At 38.9% G+C, this 10,153-nt stretch overlaps 1 pseudogene; it reads right to left on the bottom strand.

Moving 5' to 3' along the window:
- Positions 1-1,964: 1,964 nt before the first annotated feature.
- On the bottom strand, positions 1,965-8,551 carry LOC127217272 (zinc finger protein 431-like; annotated as a pseudogene).
- Between the last annotated feature and the right edge of the window lie 1,602 nt (positions 8,552-10,153).

The raw sequence follows: 10,153 nt of genomic DNA, 5'->3' as shown, positions 1-10,153 counted from the left end.
AAGAGTTACCTTGCGTTTTAAATTTATAGGGCTTTTGTTCATATGAGTTTGGAGGTACAAATGAAAAAGAGGGACATCATAATGCTTGAACAGATTGTTGACACTTGTCAGATTTTTTTTTCCTCCAGAACAATCTTGTGTAACTGGATGTAAGCATGTTGGCTAAAGATCTTACCAAATTCTTATTGCTCAGATTGCCTTCAGTGTGAGTTTTTTGAGACCCTCAAAGACTACTCTGATATGCAAATGCATTAACATACCAATTACACAATAAAAGATTTAGCCTTGTATAAAGACAATGAAGTACAAAACTTTACCATACTCACTATACTTACAGGTGTTCTCTGCAGTATAATGTTTTTCTTCTAATTTTGAAAACTGCTGGTATATGTTTTATTACATTGATTACATTGGTAGGGATTCTCTCCAATGTGTTCTTCTATGTATTCGAAGATGACTGTGATGTGCAAAGGCTTCAACACATTGTTTACATTTGTAAGGTTTTTCTCCAGTATGTATTTTTTTATGTATTTGGAGACTACCAAGATATGCAAAGTCTTTCCCACACTGATTACATTCATAAGGTTTCTCTCCAGTATGTGTTCTTTTATGCATCTGAAGCTGACCATTACTTGAAAAAGCTTTTCCACATTGATTACATTCGTAGGGCTTCTCTCCAGTATGTGTTCTTTTATGTATTTGAAGATTACTATGTTGTGAAAAGGCTTTTCCACATTGACTACATTCATAGGGTTTCTCTCCAGTGTGTGTTCTTTTATGTACTTGAAGGTGATTGTGACGTGCATATGCTTTACCACATTGATCACATTTATAGGGTTTCTCTCTAGTATGTGTTCTTTTATGTATTCGAAGATAACTCTGGTGTGCAAAAGTTTTACCACATTCATGACACTCATAAGCTTTCACTCCAGTATGTGTTATTTCATGTATTCGGAGATTACTTTGCTCTGAAAAGACTTTCCCACATTGATTACATTTGTAGGGTTTCTCTCCAGTGTGTGTTCTTTCATGTATTTGAAGATGACTGTAACGTGCATAGGCTTTCCCACATTCATTGCATTCATAGGGCTTCTCTCCAGTATGTGTTCTGATATGTATTTGAAGATTACTGTGTTGTGAAAAGGCTTTACCACAATGATTACATTCATAAGGTTTCTCTCCAGTGTGTGTCCTTTTGTGTTTTCGAAGAAGACTATGACATACAAAGGCTTTACCACACTGATTACATTCATAGGGTTTCTCTCCAGTATGTGTCCTTTTATGTATTCGAAGACTACTATGGTGTGTAAAAACTTTACCACATTGATTACATTCACAGGGTTTCTCTCTAGTATGAATTCCTTCATGTCTTTGAAGATGCCTGTGATATGTAAAGACGTTAACACATTGAGTATATTCAGACGGTTTCTCTCCAATATGACTTCTTTTGTACCTGCAAAGATAATTGGTACATGTAAAAGCTTTACCACATTCATTACACTGGTGAATCTTTGTATTTGTATAAATTAATTTTACAATTTGGCCTAATAGTAAAGAGGGATCAGATCTTAAGATCTACATTTATAGTGTTCACCTTCATTGAGGGATTGTTCATTTTGTGTCTTTGAAAATGCCTGTGATGATAAGACCCTTTATCACACGGCTCCTTTAAGGAATCTTGTTTTCTAAATGAGATTATTTTTTTTCACATATCTGAAGAGAACTACAAGAACTCAAACCTTTACCATAATTGCTGCATTCATAAATTTTCCTATAGTGTAAATCAAACTACATTTTCAAAGTGAACCAGAACAAACAGAAGTATTTATTCATTGCAATACCCATAGGTCTTTTCTGCAGTGTGAAATTGTTGATGTATTCCCAACAAAGTTGAGAAACAAATTAATTGTAAACTTGTATAACATTCAATAAGTCTGTTCAACATGGAGATTACTACATATCTTCTAATTGTTCTGGGAGAGAGAGGTGTATTGCTTCTTTCCATGTTCCTATGCTCACAATGTCTGTACCGAGAGTGACATATAATATATCTAATAAAGGAAGATTAACAAATAAAAGGTTCCCACATTGCATTCACACATTTTGACTTTCAGTTCCTTATAAATATGTGGCATAGGAATTAAGGCTTCTCCACAACAACCTTCTTGACTCTCATAAACTGCATCTCTCAATAAACTTAGCAAAGTCACTACAAATATAAAAGTAGCACTAGCTTTACTATTGGCATATACTTATTACCTATTCAACATATAGAACTTTTGGCAATATCTGAGTTATATGAAACAAAAAGATTGGCAGTTCTACATTATAGCTTTCATAGAGCTGTAATTCAAATGATGGTATCAGTTAAGGCATTGTTTCCTTGACTTCTTTCTTAGAGGAATGACTTGCAAAGACATTGAGATATATATTTTTGTGAGAATGTATAATCAATACACTATAAGCTGTGCTTATTTACACTGTTACTCTTCAAAACTTCTAGGACACACTACACTTTCTTCAGAGGCATATTTATAACAGCTAGCACATGAAAATTACCTTCCATGTCTTCTAGACATTTGACAACGTTCTTCAATATTATGACCTTCCCAATGGTAGCCTAAAATATAGAACCAAAAAAATGTATGAAATATTATTGGAAATTGTGCAAAATTAAGGTTACTATCTTCAACACCATGCCTGATTTATTCACCTCATTCTTCCTTTCTCAATTGAAATTTTAGAAGAGTATCAATAACCAAGAAGAGTTGACCCTTTATTTTAAAACATGAGGTAAAATTCAGTCTTACCTATAACAGTGAGGTTCCAGTAAGTCTCCAGCATCACATCTTTGTAGAGATTCTTCTGGGAAAGATCCAGCAAAGCCCACTCTTCCCGAGTGAAGTTGACATGCACGTCATCATAAGTCACTGCATTCTAAAATATGCCATACATGTGTACAACAGAAAGTGTAATAATAACATTGTAAATGCATAACTCTTTGACAATATATTCATATAATTCTTGTGCTTCCCACACTTATTTCATGAAGAAAATTAATAGAAGGTTCACCTCTGTCATTTCTTTACCTGTTGAATAGGATATAGCCTTGAAAGAGAAATTCCAATTAACAGACATAAAAAGAGAGACAAGCAAACTGAGTACCAGTATAGAGAAATTGTATGAACAGTTACTAACTACAAAAAAGATGGGAAAGATGGGTGTACTGGCTCATGACTTTAATACCAGCACTCACTCAGGAGGTAGGCACAGGTGTATCTCATTGAGTTGGATGCTAGCCTTGTCTACGCTATAAGTTCCAGGAGAGCCAGAATTACATATTAGTAAGACCCTGTCTCCCCCACAAAAATCAAACAAACAGAAAAGACATAAAAAATTCAGGGTTTTTTGTTTTTGTCTTTTGTGTTTTGAAGTTCCTACAAAGAGTTACACATTCACTCCAGTTCTGTATTCCAGAAACCTGAAGTGTTCCAGTCTAAACTGTTACATTACTAAGATCTTACTATAAAGGAATGCATGTTTAAACAGTTGCAAATGGACAGATGAAAACATTAGCAATGTTGATCATAAATAAGCATCATAGTGCAGAAGAGGTAGCTCAACAGTTAAGAGCTCTTGCTGGTCTTTCAGATAGGTGATCTCAATTGCCAGTAATTACATGGGGGCTTAAAACTAGACCTCCAAGTTCAGAGGTTCTGAGGCCATCTTCCAACTACTGTGAGGAGCAGGTATACACCCATGCATACAGGTAAAAGACTCATTCAAAAGAATTAAAAACAAACAACAGGTAAGAAAGTCATACACCTGCAATCCAATGACTCAGAAGGCTCAGGCAGTATTAATGTCATGAATACTGCTATCCTGAGAGAGAATGGTACACTCTGCCAAATTTGAAGATGAGGGTGAAGCTCAGCACAAAAGCATATGCTTCATATGTACAAAAAACAAAAACAAAAAAAAAAACTATATTTCAGGCCCATTAGCGAGAACAAAAAACAAACAAACAAACAAAAAACAGGTATGTTGGCCCATCTTTATTTAATCCCAGCACAGAGAGTCATTTGGATCTCTGGGTTGAGGCTAGCATGGTCTACAGAGCTATACAGAGAAACATTATCTTCAAAAACAAAAACAACAAATTAAAACAAAACACACACAAAAAAAAAAAACAGGCTAGGAAAATGGTGTAGCATTGTATAGCAATTGCTTCAACTGTATCGCATATGATATACTGATACCATCTATAATGGTGGTAAAGTCATGAGAGCAAGACACAAACAGGAAATGATGGAGGCTAGAAACATACAAATCCCATTCCCAATGAGGCTCCTCCTATTAAAGGTTCCACAGGGGTCTAAAACCCACCAAGAAGAGACAAATGTTCAAATGCAGACATCCCACCCTCATGTCAGGCAAACTCAGGCAAAGATTCCCTGCTGGACCAGAGGCCATGGCATTCATCAGAAATCCAGGTAGGCTGCTTATCCTTGAGCCTCATTAATGGAAACCATGGCTCTGTTCCCAGAACAGTGTCAGAGTGTTCCTTGGATGGCTTTCCTGTGGGAAGCACCAGAGAAGAAGTTCCTGTATGCCTGGCATGGACAGTTGTAACAGAATCTTCAGCCTAGGCCATGGGATGATCCCTTTCCTCTAGCATAACACTACACATGCTCTTCATAGTTTTCCTTTCACTTTGACTGAATGGATACAATGATGGCATAATAAAAATACCTTAATAGTTCTAAGGTGAAATTATTAAAAATTTATGACAGGATTGAGAATGTTTTTTAATTAATTTTATTTTTATTGGTGTTTTGCCTATATGTATATCTGTGTGAGGGTGTTGGATCCTGAAGTTACAGACAGTTGTGAGATGCCATGTGGGTACTGGGTATTGAACTTGGAACCTCTGGAAGTGCTCTTAAACACTGAGCCATCTCTCCAGCCCGAGAAAATTTCAAGAAAAAAAAAAAAAATAGGAGGTCATACAGTTTCTTGAAGCACATAATTGTTCTCAGAAAAACAAAACAAAACACATAGTATCCTCTGATTGAGACAACAGCCTTTGCATGAATGGACTTTACTTCAGGAACAAGAAATTCATCTCTATAGGTAGCAGAACCTCAGGCAGTCAGAAAATAGGAGAGGTTGGCCAAGAGTCAACCACCTCCTGTGTCATCAGATTAAATCTCCTTAAATTGGCTATAATTATACAGAACAGAAACATGAACTCTGATTTGTCAAGCTCATTGGCTGCATAGGCTGCCAGCTAGATGTGCTAACCACAATGACCAATGAGATGTGCTTAACTGTGAGGTCATAAGGCTAAATGTCTACCTAAGGAAAATAAAGTGTATAAGAAGGAAACTTGTGATAAAACTCCAGTGAATTATTGTCTAGCTTCTGGAGCAAGTTTGAGGAACTAAAACTGAAATTGTAAACTTTATGACTTTCAAATGAAATAAATACAGAGAGGTTCAAGCTATTTGGGGCAATCTCTTTAACAACAAAATTGGTGGTCACATCTTCAATTATGCCAATGTCACATCTTTGTCCTTAGGACCCTTGAATCTGCTGGAAGAAGACCTCAGAATCTCATCCACTCTTTGAGTAGTCTCTAACACTATCCCCACTACCACTTCAATCTTGTCTCTGTGTCCTAGCCCCAACATAGGCAGAGATTCCCTGCTCAAACAAAAGACACACAAGCTGTCAGAAGTCTATGCAGGCCACCTATCATAGACCTCCCCCATTCTCATGATGCCACACACACATTCTCTTGATTACAGAAACATGCAAATAAAAAGCAGGGGTTAATTTGTTTTCAAAAATTCTTGTGACTTATAAACCAGTTAGAGCAAAACAAGTTGCTTTTGGTGTATAAGACAAGTTATACAATGTTTCTTTAAAACATTGCATTTGATTTGGAAAAGTTTCCCTCACTTTGATGCAGACTTACATCTAATTATCAGTCATAGGAAAGGGATGCTAACTTCCACAAGCAAGAAGATAAATATACATAGTGTAACAAAAGTTATATTTTATTATGCTGATGGTCATTACACAAGGTTCATACTCTAAATTCCCAACTATGGCCCTAAGCCTGTCTCCTCAAGGCTGCTCACTTGTGTAATGACCCCCTCCTTTCGTTGACTTTTCTTTGCCATCACTTTGGGGGGAAACTCCCTGATGGAACAGATGCTACTCCTGCAACCAGATTTCCAGCTCCCAACTTGGGAGGGGAGAAAACCTCTATTCAACCACAGGCCCCACAGACCAGAAGACCAGAGAGTACATATAAACCAAGGAACAAAACACCAATCCAACAAAGATAAACTAAGAAGTAGGCACATAGAACCATAATCACCCCAAACCCAGATACCTAGATGCCATTGACACAATGTGACATCTATATTTACCACAATAATCATGAATGTGTACAATGTTTATAAAGGAATAAAGGGGTTGGACAGAAAAAGCCAAGAACAAAAGCAGGAAAATAAAACCAACTTTTAATCAAAACACCAAAGGAAACTCATCCAGGAAATGGTCTTGATCAATGCTACCCTACTACCCATGATACTATGTGTAAAGACTTCACAACTCCCACAAAATTAACTCAAAGAGACCCATGGAAGGCCTTACCTTTTCTGAGGAATGGATGGGGAGGGTAGAAGAGAGGGGAAAGAATAGGAGAAGTGGGAGGGGAAACTGGTTTGTATGTAAAATAAACAAAAGACTTTAAAATACCAATAATAGACTTTTTTAAATGATAAAAATAATTGGAAGAACTCTATACTGACTTTGAAACAGAGTTGGCACTTCCCTGATAGAGAGTATGCCATTAATAAGACATTATCCCACTTCAAATGTCAGCTGCTGAGAGCTGTGACACAGATTTACAGCCAATGGCCAGTGTCTCAAACATATGAGCTGACTTAACTGTGCCAACCAGGATTACACATATCTGCATAGGAGAGTTCACTAACTGGAAACTGAATACTCAGTAGTTCAAACTACAATCCCTAAACTGTATACTCCTCAATTCTGTCTGTTTTAATTTACATTGAAGGATATGATAGAAATTACTCAGGAAGTCACTACTCTGTCCCATCAAGTCCTTCTTTGTAATGGACACCCCTGCAGCTCACTGGCTCAAACTTCAGTCTCTGATCTAGCTATTGTCTAGTCTGTTTCCCCTGAAGTGTACACAGTACACTGTTCCTCCTCTTCTGGTCTGAAGGGAGAAGCCATGTTCCACACACAAACCCTTTTCCTGTTACTGCAATGGACAGTCCACTGTGAGACTCAGACTGGTCATTTTAGAACTCTGTGGTGCTACAGACTTGTAATCTAGGAATTTAGTGTGGCTAGTCAGGGGTATACCAAGGGCAATGTCCTGTGGGGCTACAAACAGGGTTCAAGTTCACCTCTATCAACACAGGAAACCTTGACTCAAAACAGCCTTTCAAAAAGCTGTTCTAGAATTAATGCACCTTTATGGCACACCAAGGCTTAATGTTGGTTGTGACTCTGTAATGCCCTCTTGAGCAGCATGTCAGAGGCCTGTTCTTTGAAGGGGGGGAAAGGGTGGCTGCTTGTAAATCAGAGTTGTCTCCTTTGTCTTGAGAATGTAGCTTAATGGCTGATTAATCCTCGGGAAAAGACATTTACATCTTATCATAATCTCTTAACAGGCATGGTTAGCATACTATTTACTTTTGGGGTATTTGGGGGTCACCCTCCCCCATACCAAATTCTACTTTGCATAACTCAATGTCTCCTAAGAACTGAGAAATCCAGCCCGCAGTGGTGGTGCACAATTTTAATACCTTTAATCCCAACACACGGAGGCAGAGGTAGGTGGATCTCTGTGAGTTCGGGACCAGCCAGAGCTACACAGAGAAACCCTGTGTCAAAACACACACACACACACACACACACACACAAAATTGGTAAATCCTCATACCACCAATTCTATTATCATCAACTCTACTCTTCTACATCACAGTTTGGCAGTGGAATGCTACTCTCTACACAGGAGACACCGTTTGCAAGCTCCACAAAATTAACTCCAGATGGATCCTACACCTAAATGTTAAAAGTGCAGAACTTCGGAAACATCTAGAGACGGCTCTCCGAGTTTGGCAAATCTGCCTTCCATAGCGACAATACAAGCTCTGCAGGTGCCCTCATTCTACAATGACGTCAACAACAGGGAAATTTCAAAGCATTCCCACTCCCAATGCTATGCACAGACACAGCCCAGAGAGTAGTTATTCAGAGGCCGCAGCACCTGTCCGGGGAGCTGCAAGGACCAGGCAGGACCAGTCAGGGCCACACGGGACAGGCAGGACCAGGCAGGACCAGGCTGAACTCTGCATCTGCCCGCTGGCTCCTACCCACCCCCTGGAAGGTCCCAATACACCTGCTCCCACAGCTCAGTGGGCGGATGAGCCCAGTCTGGAGACAGACACCCAACACTCACCATAGCCGCTGCTCCTCCCAGCCTGTGGACAGCAGCCCCTAACTCACACCCAGCTTGCCGGTGCTCTCAGCACAACTGCCCGCAGCCGGAGCTCCAGCACATCACACGTGACAACTTCCGCCTTCCTCAATACAGAAGCTTAGCCAGGAGACTGGCAAGGAGAAAAGCCCGCCCATCTCTCTGGCGAGTCCGCTGGAACTATGATTGGCTGGGGAGGCCTGAGTGACAGGAACGAGTGAGCAGAAAGAACACAGCACTGTGGTTCTCAGCTCTGGCTTCTACCCCAAGTGCAGATCTATCCCAGATTGGATGTAGATTTGTGCCAAGTTCAGCAGCAAGTCTCTTGTTAAAAAACCAATGCGTTCAGTTTTAAAATAAGTGTACAAATTCCAGAGGAGGCTAAACAGAAAATGTTGCACAAGAGGAACACAGGATACCTCAAGAGCATCACAAACAAAACTCCACAATGGCCGAGAGACTGATGACCACAGCATCATTCATAGAAACACTTGGGATCTCAGAATGTGAAGAAACCCCTTCACAAAGGCCCTCGCCCCAGCTCTCCAAAGCATATTCCCAGATTTAGAGAAGTAGCTCTATTTCTTTCTCTATACATCAGAGCCTTAGAGAAACCTCCCAAGACCTAGGGACGTTTCCAAACTCGGTTTATCAAGTATCTTCTGGAAGTTCTGCATTTCTCACTTAGGTGTAAGTAATAGTTGCAGTTCATTTTGTGGAGGTTATAAATGGCATCTCGGGTACTGGGTAACATTCCACTAGTAAGCTGTGGTATAGAAGAGTAGCATTGGTTATATAAAGGGTTTGCCAATGATTAGGAGATAATAAGTCAACAAAGTAGCATTTAGCTAAGGGAGGACTGCCTCTAAAATAGAAAGATAAGTAGTATGCTAACCAGGAACTTATGATGCTGGGATGTAAAAGTTTGCTTACCTTTTATGTACACTGTTATTGGTCACAGATCTGTAGTAGAAAGTGCTAATTGGATGCTTTCTCTGTAGTAAGCTGGGGCATCACAGTATGAAGAGGGATTTCTTAGTTGTGTTATACTGGATGCTGTACACATCAATTTCATGAGGTTTTGCCACAGACCACCCCAGTCGGGTATGGGAATTCCTGGAACAAGGATCCTCAAAGGCTAGGTAGGGAAGGATTCAACAGTGACAAACAGAAACAAACACTAAGGCTGTTTGAATCTGAGTGTATTTTTCAGATTTCAAGCAATCATTTTTATACATAATGAAACAGATATTAAAATTCTTAGAAGATGTGTTTAGTGAAGCAATCACAGATAGAACATTTAACATCATTGTCATTTGGCACAGTAAAGCACAAAATCATCCAAGGCTAATGGCATATTTCCAAGAAAATGTTAAAAAGTTTTTATGGTCACATATTGTTTAACATCTAATATCTAACTCTTGTGAATCTTCAGGGTGTAGACTTAAACTATTTTAATTATTTTCTATTTAAGGCTTTCTTTACCAAACACCTAAGCCCACTTCTGATGACACACGTACAATCATATGAAATTTTATTGTTAGGGAAGTTTTTATTATAATACTATTTTGTAATGATTATAAAGTGCTGGTTTTCCCAGAGATAAGGTCATGGCTAGTGTCCCCA

Source organism: Phodopus roborovskii, unplaced genomic scaffold (genome assembly GCF_943737965.1).
Source record: "Phodopus roborovskii unplaced genomic scaffold, PHOROB, whole genome shotgun sequence".
Lineage (NCBI taxonomy): Eukaryota > Metazoa > Chordata > Mammalia > Rodentia > Cricetidae > Phodopus > Phodopus roborovskii.
Note: the sequence above shows the minus strand (reverse complement) of the source record. Positions and strands in the feature narration are given on the sequence as shown.